Source organism: Saccopteryx bilineata, chromosome 6, assembly GCF_036850765.1.
Source record: "Saccopteryx bilineata isolate mSacBil1 chromosome 6, mSacBil1_pri_phased_curated, whole genome shotgun sequence".
In the NCBI taxonomy this organism is placed as follows: domain Eukaryota; kingdom Metazoa; phylum Chordata; class Mammalia; order Chiroptera; family Emballonuridae; genus Saccopteryx; species Saccopteryx bilineata.
Window position 1 is genome coordinate 137,211,337 of NC_089495.1, and position 10,981 is coordinate 137,222,317.

Genomic DNA, 10,981 nt, shown 5'->3' on the forward strand with positions numbered 1-10,981 from the left:
TTCATGATCAAGATGCGGAATAACAGATTGGACAACATAACTTCCTTCTCAGCAGGGGACTTCTGCAGATACTGTTCCATTTAGGACCCAAGACCCTGAAGAAAGGTCCTTGGGACCGATGGAAAGTCAAAGGACAAAAATGCCACCTCTCTCTGCTCCCCGAAACATTTTCCGGGATGAGAGAATGGCAGAATCTGTCTCTGCTCTGCACAGCTCATTCACTGTCGGGGCACGAAGAACGGAACCAAGAGCGTAGTGCTTTTATTAACGACAAAGGAGCAATCAGCACGTTCATGAGACTTGCAGATGGTCGTGGAGTAGAGCTGTTCCAGTCCCCAAATAGGAAAAACAGACAGTGAAGACTGGGCCAAAGAGAGGGGAGTGACCACAAAGCAAACTTCTGTTCTTGCAAATACACCCGCACGGCATGGGCGGCCGGGGGCAGCCCAGGGGCCAGGGCTGACTGGCTGGCAGGGAGAGCCGCTCCACGGGGTAGGCGGGGTGGGGAATGCCTGGGGGGTGGGGTGGGACTCAAAAGGTGCCATTTTCAGGGAAAAATACTTCACAACAAGTCCTTCATGTGGGGTTGTCCGGTTGGAAGAGAAACATGATTTGAACTAGACAGTTTGTCCTGAGAGCGAAGTCACCACCCAGGCAGTCCCTACCTTCACTTCCCCCTGATCTGGCCCTCCCACTCGCCCGCCCCGGGGACAACACCCTGTCCTCCTGTGTCCACTCCCTCCCCTCCCAGTAGATCCATCTGCTCTCTGGACCCCAGGGGATCTTTCCTGAGCACAGGGCCACCTCCCATTCGAATTCCCCTTTCTCATATTTCCATCCACCTCCCTAATCCAGCTTGCCTTTGATGCTTAATTAAAAATTACCCCAATGTTGCCAAAGTACCCCCCTACCTTGAGCTAGAGCCAAGGGGATGAACACACTGTGGTGCTGAGACCGGAAGAAGAAACCCCTGGTTCTCCCAGCCAAGGTAACCGTGGGAGCCGGTCCCGGTGGCCATATGGCTTTTATTTCTCCCATGATGCTTCACTCAACAATGGAGATGCCATGACGCTTTGCCTTTTTGAACCCTCACGAACATGCAAAATTTGGTATTATTTTGTGCCCATTTTGCAGATCAGGAAACGTAAGTCTCGGTGGAGTTCACCTGCCACGGTCAAAGTTAGTACCCAGCAATGTCAGGATTTGACCCCAGAATTGGTTCTCCCCACGGACCTGTTTCATCCCCCACATGCCTCTTGCCAAGCGGGGACAGTGGAGGCAGGGACGGCTCATTGTGCCGAGAGAGAAGCACGCTGTGGCTCAGAAAGGACGTCTTGTATGTGACGTAACGGGAGCAGCAAAGCCACCGGCACCCTTGCTGCCCAGCAGCTGCAGAACTCCAGTCTCTAGTCCTGCATTCCACAGGGAGACGCTCACTGGCCCTGGTCCCCGGGCCGAGAGCATGCTTTAAAGGCTTTCCTTGTCACACAAAGGGGACCTCTCGTTTACCAAAGCTCCTCCTGTTTCCAAAAGGCTCAGCTGGCGTAGGACGCAGGGTCACCCCTGCTCAGGGACCCACACTCCACTGCATGAGTCCTATGGGAAGCTAGTGGTTGGCTGCCCCTCTCTCTCTAACGTTTATTTCCTCCTCAGTCTTTTCATTTCTCCTGCAGAGCACTGAGCCCCTCTGAAAAAGGACATCTGTGAAATTCTTCCAACAGGCAACTTAACCTCCTTCCACCTAATCTTTTCTGTTCGTGAAATTACAAAGGTCAGCTTAGACGTTGGCAAACGGTGGGAACTTTTTTGACCCCCTGGGATTTCCTTCTCCAGCGGGTCTTGTCCTGGTGAAGGTCTCTGAGACCTTCTTGCCTTCAGAGCGGTGAGACCACACCTGTCCGAGGTTTAAGCTGCCCCATCGGTGGTGTTTCTGTTAGGAGAGGCTCAGCAGACACAGACCACAGTGCCACGTTCACCGCCCTTTCCTGATTTCACCACATGTCCACTCTCCCCCCTCAACTTCCCCACCATCCCCCCTCCTCCTGGTCTTTTCCTGGTCACCCCAGTTCTGAACCCTGCAGCCCTGAGGGACCTCCCCCCACCCCTGCCACCTCTCAGGCTCTGCCTCCTGTAGGGGAAAGAGCCACCCCATGTTGACGATCCTTGAGGTCAATACTCCATGCAAACCCTGTGGTCCCTCACCTGGCTGTGATCCCTTCCTCTTATCCGAATAGCTGCTCTGGGGGCAGCTTTCAGCGACACCCCTGTTTGCAGATCTGGGTATCTGCGTCCATGCTAACCAGAAGCCCACTGCACTCGGGACCGTGGTGGATTTACACGCATGCAGAGCTCCCCCACGGTCTGTGTGCCTGGGCAGCTGCCGGGTAGCCTCACCTCAGAGCTCACTCCTGTGGGGTCTCCATCTCCAGAGACCTCTGCCATTCCGGGCCCGGCCTGTGGAGTCGGAGCCCGGGAGCGTGTGCCAGGCAGCCATTGCCGGAGACCCTGGGCCGACAGCAGCTGCCGGCAAGGGCGAGAGGGAGGTCTTGGAGCCACGACCTCAGCCCCTGCGCCAGCAAAGGAAAATGGACGCACACTCTCGTGTTCTGGGTTTGTGCCACACGGGAGTTTCTGTGTGCCCTGATCGGGGGTATGAAGACGTGCACATAATGCTCCATGTCATCTGACAGCTGGCTGACTAGTGTCCCCTGGTGCCCGCTACCCGCTGGAGGCGCAGCATGTGTGGCATGAGGAAGTGCTCTACACTTCCTCCCAGAAGCAGGGTTCGGGGACCACGTCATGGGGAAGGACCTTCTAATCATAAGGAGCAGAACTCGGGGGGCCCCCTGCAAGGGTGTCATAGGGGCATCTGGGTGTCAGGGGATTGAGACACCTGGGAATCCACCTTCCGTTCAACTCACTCAGGAGGTGAATGACCTTGGACAAGCGTTTTCTCCAATTCTCTCATTTTTTAGTTACCAGACGGGGCGGGGGGGCCGGGGGGACCACCGTCCTCTTGAGGGTTCTGTTGGATGGTTGGTTGTGGATGCAAAGGGAAGGGAAGCCGGCCAGCATGCCGTGCCTGGGGAAGGCCAGCAGGTGGCACTCCAACACTGCGTTTATCCAGTTTCTGCTGGGGTGTGTGCTTTGTGGGGTTTGTTACCATTTCTTTTCTTTTTTATTTATTTAGGTGTTTCTGTTTGTCCTGCTCACTGGAATTTTGTGCTGGCCTCCTGCTCTGCCACACTTCACGCTCCCATCTTGCTTCCAGCTTCATTCAGAAACTCCCTACCTCACCCTCCGAGAGTAATCAGAATAAGATACGGCTGTAAAGAAGAGAAATTTCACAAGTGCTCTGTCGCAGAAAGAGCAGTGAGGTACTCTGGGCAGCGGTCCAACCCTGATTTCCACCTGCATGTGGCTGGAGGACAGACCTCGGTGGCCACGGCCCCTCCCGGGGCCCTGTGGTCATCACTGCCCGCCTGCAGCAGGACCTCAGGCTCGAGGATGCCCATGCTCCAGCAGCTGGAGGTGGGCAGGTGCTCTCACCCCTCAGCCACGCACCTGGTACACCTCCTCCTGCATCCCAGGTGGGCCCTCCTGTTCTGGAAACAGAAACCCAACCGTCAACTTAAAGGTCCTTCTGTCATGCTCCAGGTTGGCTCTTACGGACAACAGATCTGCTCACTCAGCGAGTTCTCCCCAGAGACTCGATTCTTCCTGGTGGACGATAAGGACCCCTGAGAGCACCACCCCGGGCAGGGGCTCTGGCCTCTGTTTGGCTGTTCGCCGTGATTGCCGTCTCCTTTTGACAACTGTTTTCAGTCATTTCTAACCCTTTGGAGGACTCTGAACCAGAGGCATTGCGCTCCCTCCTTCAGGGCCCCTTAGCGTCACCTTGACCATGACCCTCGAGCTCTGGGCCCTGCAGGTCCCAGTTCTGCTCTCTCCCTTCGTAAGATACGGACAAAGGTGTGAATCACTCTGTGCTCTCTGCGTGGACAACACGGGGCTGAGTAATTGCCATGATTAGTACCATGTCTCGGGATCAAGCCTGCTGACTAGCCCATGCGTGGGTCAAAAAGGAGACCGCTTTTAAACTTTTAATGGAAGGCAGCTAATCGTTTTCATCTGCCGATGGCCACATTTTATTTGGACGACACTGTTGGAAACATTGGCTCTTCAGCGTTCAGGGAGAGAGACATCTGGGCTGCAGAGCAAACTCTCGTCGGCGGTATAAACCATCCTTGCAGAGTGAGCAGAGCGATTCCAGGCTTCTCTCTCCCGCGTGGGGCAGCTGAGCCTCGCCGCTGGGCTGGTGTGCCCTGCGTTGGCTCACTGTCCCCCTAGCATGACAAGGAGGGTCAGGAGAGCCCCACATTCCGCTTCCAAACCGCTGTCTGGCTGCGTCGTCTTGGGAGACTTGCTCCACCTGTGTCCTCCACCTGGGCCGCCGGCTCTCAGAGCGGGACTCTGCCTTCCTAAAGGACCTCGCAAGGCTTGTGAAGACTGGGTGCAGGGGTGGGTGTGGAGACGTTCCTGAAACGATGGAGACCTCTGTCAACATCACTGGTCAGCGTGGGCCATCGGTTCTCAACAACGGGCGGAACCTCGGTACCCCAGTCTGTGACGGACACCGGGCCGTGAGTGGAGTGGACGGGACACCAGGAACGGACAAGAAGCTCAGACACAAACCCCCTTGGGTCGGCAAAGTGTAAATCCTTTTATTTATTTCATTTTCTTTTAAATTGGCCAGGAAGAGATGAAAGGTCCGTTTCCCAAAGCTATTTCCACCCACAGCAATGTGATTTCGTTGAAAAACCTAAAAAAAAAAAAAAAAAAAAAAAGGAATGCGTGGGTGAATTATATCCACCTGGCTTCATTTCTCTAAATCTTGTTTTAATACCTTGGAAATCGTGGTTCCTCCACCAGCGTGGCTGTGAACCTCTGAGGAGCGGAGAGTGGTGTCCTGTCCCTACGTTGTATCCCAGGGTGGCACCAGCCGAAAAGGCACCGAGCCCATGACACACCACTGGTCTTTAAAGTGGGGAAATTCTCTGCCTCTCTCCTGCAAATGTAGCCGGCGGGTGCACCAGAAACACAGGTGCTGCCGACTTCCTCTGTCCCCCACACCACGGCGCCGACATGTTTACACACACATTGTTCACTCCTGGTCTTTAACGGATTGGTCCCAGTTTCAACCTGGGCGTGTGCCAAACTTTGCCAATTTTCTCTCAGTTTTATGTTGACTGTTTCTTTCCTTTTCATCAGAATTAGCTCGGTATTGAAGGGAGGCTGTCCTTGTGGCCCAAGGACAGGTCGGTTTGCAGGATTGTTCCACAAATGCTTGAGATGGTCCGTACCTCTGACTCCCACAGCGCATCATCGGGCCTGCATCGGTCTGGTCACCGTATTCAGAGTGTGACTTCAGTCTTCTCTGCTATGGTCATATCTTGTCTACTGTGGCCTCTCCCGGGGCGGGCGTGGTGAATTCCCCTCCAGCCCCCGGGGAGTTTCTGTTTGTCCACATCTCGCCTTTGGTTCCTGCTTTGTAAAAGGCTACTCCGAAGTCCTCGGAGCACAAACCTGAGGCGTGTTCGGGCTCAGCATCAGATCCTGGCTCTATTCACGTGAAGGGTTTGGCCTGGGCTGAGTGACTGCATTGAGTGGGGCTCCCTTCCCTTTAGTGGAAAGGAGGACAATGATTCATTCATATGTTGTAGTGTCGTGACAAGGTTTAGGAACGAGGCCTGAGAAGGCCAGGTCCCCAAGGAGGTGCCCTGTTGTGGCTTCACGGTTGCTGTCCTTGTTCTCATCACCACCTTCTGTTGTCAAATAGCACGGTGAGCTTTCACGCCGAGGACGTCACCGGCTGTGCACTTTCCTAATGGTTTCCCTGGCTTTTTGGAGATCTGCAATGTGAAGGTGTCCACCACAAGTACTACTGCTGGTGTCCCTCCTACTGACGATTGTCCTTGCCCCTCCTATGGCCTGTAGCATTAAGCTACTGTCATTTCAGTCGCTAACTCGGTGGTGGTCATTGCTGATACATCAGTAATGTCACCTCCTCTGTGGCTCCCTCATCACCGTCCCTGCACTCTCTCTCACGACAGTCTCCTTCATGGCATTGCTGCCATGCGTCACGGTGGCTGGCACGGTTCTTGCATCACAATTATTTATGAGCACTTTGGTCTAAAAGGGCACGGAGCAGAAGCGGCAAGGTCAAAGCGTGATTCTATTTTTATCACATTTTTCAGAACAAATGACTTTCAAGTTTTCCTCCCTGAGTTGCCATGAGATTCAAAACAAGCTAATGTTTGTGAGAACTCCATGAAGACTCCGTAAGATGCTACAGGTCCTTGGAAGTGGTAACATCCCTGGGCCTTCCTTTGTTGCTGCAGGAAGGCCTGGCCGTGTGTGTGAGTGAGTGAGTGTGTGTGTGTGTGTGTGTGTGTGTGTGTGTGAGAGAGAGAGAGAGAGAGAGAGAGAGAGAGAGAGAAGCAGGGAGGGAAGACGTTGACACTGATGGAGAGCATCGGGTCTCGGGCCTCGGTTTCACCTGCAGCCCCATATGAAATGCAGTCATGCAGAGAGAAGGCCATGCCTGGGCTGGACATCCGGGGGCCACACTGAGTCATGCTGCTCCAAATATAAGTGACTCTGCTCCTTAATATGGGACCTCGGATTCCCAGCAACATCCGAATTATGTCCAACATACAAATATGTGTCCATAGGTACACTAGACTAGTTTAACTTCTGAGATTTATTATCTCATAAGTGAGGCCGAGAGGCTGGCTTCTGCCCAGATTTCTGGGACCACCAGGCTGCACACAGGAGGGAGGCTGTTCTCATAAGGAGTTGTGTGTGACTCTCACGAGGGATGTGAGTTCCTAAGTCACCCACCAGCCTGTTATTTCCCAAAGAAATGTGCCCTTAAACAGCCTCCAAAAACCTTCCAGACTGTAGGACAGAAGTGGTCCCTTGTCTTCCCCTTTCCATAGCCCACTGGGGGCCAGCATGATGTCCTGAGTGAATTATGACCAGCTAGTCTGGGAGATCCGGTGACACCTGACCCAGCAGGCCCAGCGATGTGAGTGGCCGTGCAACAACATGCACAGCTATGACGTTGAGGGCGAGCAGCCGAAATGGGTTCCTGTCGAGACCTGCCGTCTGCCGATCACACGGGGTCCACCTGACTGCCGGGCCCCTCAGAGGTGCCCCGTCCGGCACAGGAGTCCAGCACATGGCCCTAACCCCTGCTACGAGGGGTCTAGTCACGGAACGGGAGTGAAGGTGATGTATCTCAGAGAGTCCGGCTGCTGTGGCCAGGTGGACTGTCCCGAGCCGTCGGCCCTGGGCAAGACTAGGGCCCAGTGCAATGGGAGACAGAGGGGCTGAGGAGAGTTAGACATTTGAGGTGGCAGGTGGGAGCGCAAAGCTGGAGAGGTTTCTGAACTCAGGTGTGTACTGTTGGACCCAGCTTCTGGGGGGGGGGGTCAGAGCCTTAGGGACCATCTTCCAGTGGCCAGACAGCTGCACAGACCAGAGTGAGGGCAGGAGCCAAGATGCCCTGGAGAAGGTGACCTCCCACCGCGTGTCTGCGGAGGTGCAGCGCTGGGGACGGTGCTGTCCCTGTCTCCCTGCCCACAGGGAGGGAGAGGCGCGGCTGCGGCTGAGGTGACAGGAGCTTCTCTCTCCAAGACAGGTGTACCTGGACCAGGGAAGAGCGCCAGCGATTGAGGAAGTGGTGCCAGCACCTGGACTGTCCACTCTGATATGAGGTCAGATGTCCCTGGCATGGGGACGGTAAAGGAGGCTTCAGCCTGACTTTTATGAACCTTGGTCATTTCACAACCTTCCCCAGGGCTCCCCTGCATGACAAAATACTACTTTTACATCAGCAAATCCGCACATTGATGTTTTTAGGTATATGTAATATTTGATCATCAGATTCCGCAGATGAGGAAATGGCCCCTCGTGATGCATGATTTGCCAGGGTTTGTGGCAGCTCGTGACAGGAGGCAGCTCAGGTGACTGGCTCTGAGACGGTGCTCTGGGCCTCGACAGCCCTTGGCCTCAGGGTCCTAAATGCATCGAGGCTTTCAGGGGTCAGCAAAGGGTTGGTTCCCCTTCTCAGGTCCTTTATGGTGGGAAGTTTGCCCAACTGTGGCCTGCAGCCTCTGGCGCTGTGCGGGTGTGTGCGCAGGTGTGTGTTGGCGAGTGTGTGATGTTTACTTGAGTGTGCACCTGAGGTGACTGAGGCCAGCCAGGTGTCTTTCCCACCGGGCTTATGCAAACGCCCAGTGAGGACTGTGCGGCTGTTTTGTGATGCGTGGGACGCGGTGGGCCGGACCTTCCCTATGGGGGAGGGAGGTATGGCTCCCTTCTGTTAAAGCCCTGAGACATTTGTCCCCTTCAGCTTGCTGAAAGGGTTCACGTTATGGTCACAGAGTCATCTGGTGGGTGCTGAAAGCTGGCGTGGGAAGGCTGGTGGGACAGTGACTGTCCACACGCCAAGCCTGGGCGTCCCTGAATGGAGCCCGAGTGTCCTGAGGCCACAGAGTGGTCATCTGGGTCCCCTTGCTTGCATTGTCCTAATTAATAAAGTAATTATTTTTTCCATACCCTTCTCTTCCGTGTGCTCCGTGCTTCCTGTGACTCCTGTGGGCCGCTGGGTTTCTCGGTGAATCTTCCTGACTGCTTACCATCCCCTTCCTCCCCTTTCCTGTCATTTTTATTTCAGTTTCTAAGAGATTTTCTCAGATGTAGCTTCTGGCCCTTTTATTCTGTCTTTAATTTTTATGTATTACCACGTTCATTTCTAAGATGTCTTACCATTTTCTTATTGTTCACTATGAACTATATTCTGCAATGGTCTCACTAATGAAATACCTTGTTGAGGAGGCTGATGGAATGCATTATTTAAAAGTTTTCTTCTGCTCACAGTGTTGCCCCTGTTTTCTTTGTTCGGTGCTCTGGAGTTCAGGTCAGTCTCCCGCTGGAGCCGGTCTCAGCTCTCTTGTGTCCTTGGCTTCCAGCTCCAACGGCAGAGGCAGGCATGGAGAAGCAGATCGGCAGGTCCGTGCGTCTGGTTCAGTAGCTGGGCAGCTGCACTTGGAGTCACTGTGCTTGGAATGACCGTGACTGTGTCACTGGACCCCTGTTCTTCCTCCCGGGCTCGTCTGCTCTCTGGAGATGCGTCCTGTAGCTCCTGCCTGTGTCTGCTGGGAGCCCCAGGAAGCAGGTGTCCAGGGAAGACGTCCTCTTTGCTGTATGACCTCCTCCTCTCCATCTTGTCTCCAGCCTCCTCCTTTACCTTCTTGCCCCTCCCTGTTCCTCCATCAGAGACTCTGGTCACACTTCTCCATCAAGGAAATCCCCAGAAGGAAAGGACCGACGGAGGGCTGCTGTGCCTCTCAGCTCAGGGGAGAGCTCTCCGCATGGAGTCTAATCATCCCTCTCTTCCCTGCCTCTCCTCTTCCTCTTGCTTCTGGAAGCAAGTAGAGCCTTCGTTGTCTGAGATTTCCCATGGTGCTTGTCCTCACTCATTGTATTTAAAAGCCTAAACTCTTGGCTTTTAAATACAATGGTTGTTCATATTTTTGTTTGTTTGTTTGGATAAAGGATAAACACTGAGCTCATGCCCTGTGCCAGTCACCACACTGGGCATCCCCTGGGCCTGCGGATGGTGCGGTGAGGTAGGTAAGCATGCTGGGAGTGATGAAGACTTGTGTGGAGGAAGGTCAGGGCAGACCCGTCTGAACTAGTCACTGCGTGCCGTGCTGCAGAAGCCAAGTTCATCTCGTGGATGGCGAGGCGTCCCGCTAAGGTTTAAAACAGAGATGTAAGATGTCTGACAGAACATCTGAAGAAGGCACGTTAACCAAGTCTCTCTCTCTCTCTCTTTCTCCCTCTTTATTTTTATTCTCATTTCCTTTCTTCTTTGCATCCTTTTTCTCCTCTCCAATCCCTGTGATAATCAACACTCCCATGTATAAATCTCCCAAATGGATTGCCTTTCTATGGGTTTGATGTATTTAATCAAGATCTTTTAACTCAGTGACGCTTGCTTTAATGCCATTCTTCTTCTTCTTTTATTTTAGTAACAAGCGTGGCATTTGATTTGTTTGAGGCAGGCTGTTTCGTTATTAAAATGAACAGTTCACACCAATCAAGAGAAGTCAGCACTTAGAACAGCTGAATGCGAATGGCCCCAAGAGCTGGGATGTATTTTGATCGCTGAACAGGAGGGCGCCTTGAGACTTGTGACTAAAGGTTGTCCAAGATCCCTGTTGCTCCGGGAGGCGCCGGCAAGCCCCAAAGCTGCTTAAAATAAGGAGCTTGCGTCTCAAATGCCAGTGGCGCTTGTCCTATGTATAGACAGTGCATGCTTCCTTAATGTCAGCCAAAGGAAGGTCAGCACCACCCACTGGGGTGTTCTCTTCACCAGCCCGTGGAAAGAGAGCTTCCAAAGAAAGTCACAAGTGTGGCTGTGTATGTTTAAAAAAGGGGAGGGGGAGAGATAGGAAGTCCAGGGTGTCAAATGCCTATCGTGTGCAAGGTGCCGTGGTGTGCCCTTTTAGCTGCAGTGACCTCACTTTGTGTCATGAAGGTAACAAGCAAGTCACTTATGGCCATTGTCACGGCAAAGCCAAGCTCAGAGGGCAGGCAGTTCAGATCGCATTGGTGGCCACAGGGAAACAGAGCCACTACCCAGGGCCTCCTTGGGTCCCATGGCTGCGATTTCGGATCTGGAGGGAGTCAGAATAAATCACAGGGTCCCTCCAGTCATCAGCCGTGAGAGCCCGTCTCCCCAGCCAGTGTGCATGGTCAGTCTGAATTCTCCAACGTGCCAAGAGTCCCATCTGCTCCTCCATCTGAAATGGGACTAGTTTGCTCTTTTTTTCTTTTTCTTTTTTTCTTTTAAACTGTCTTGCTTTGGTCGTTCAGTGTGTGCGTTGCAGCCCTCAGCCCAGACGTC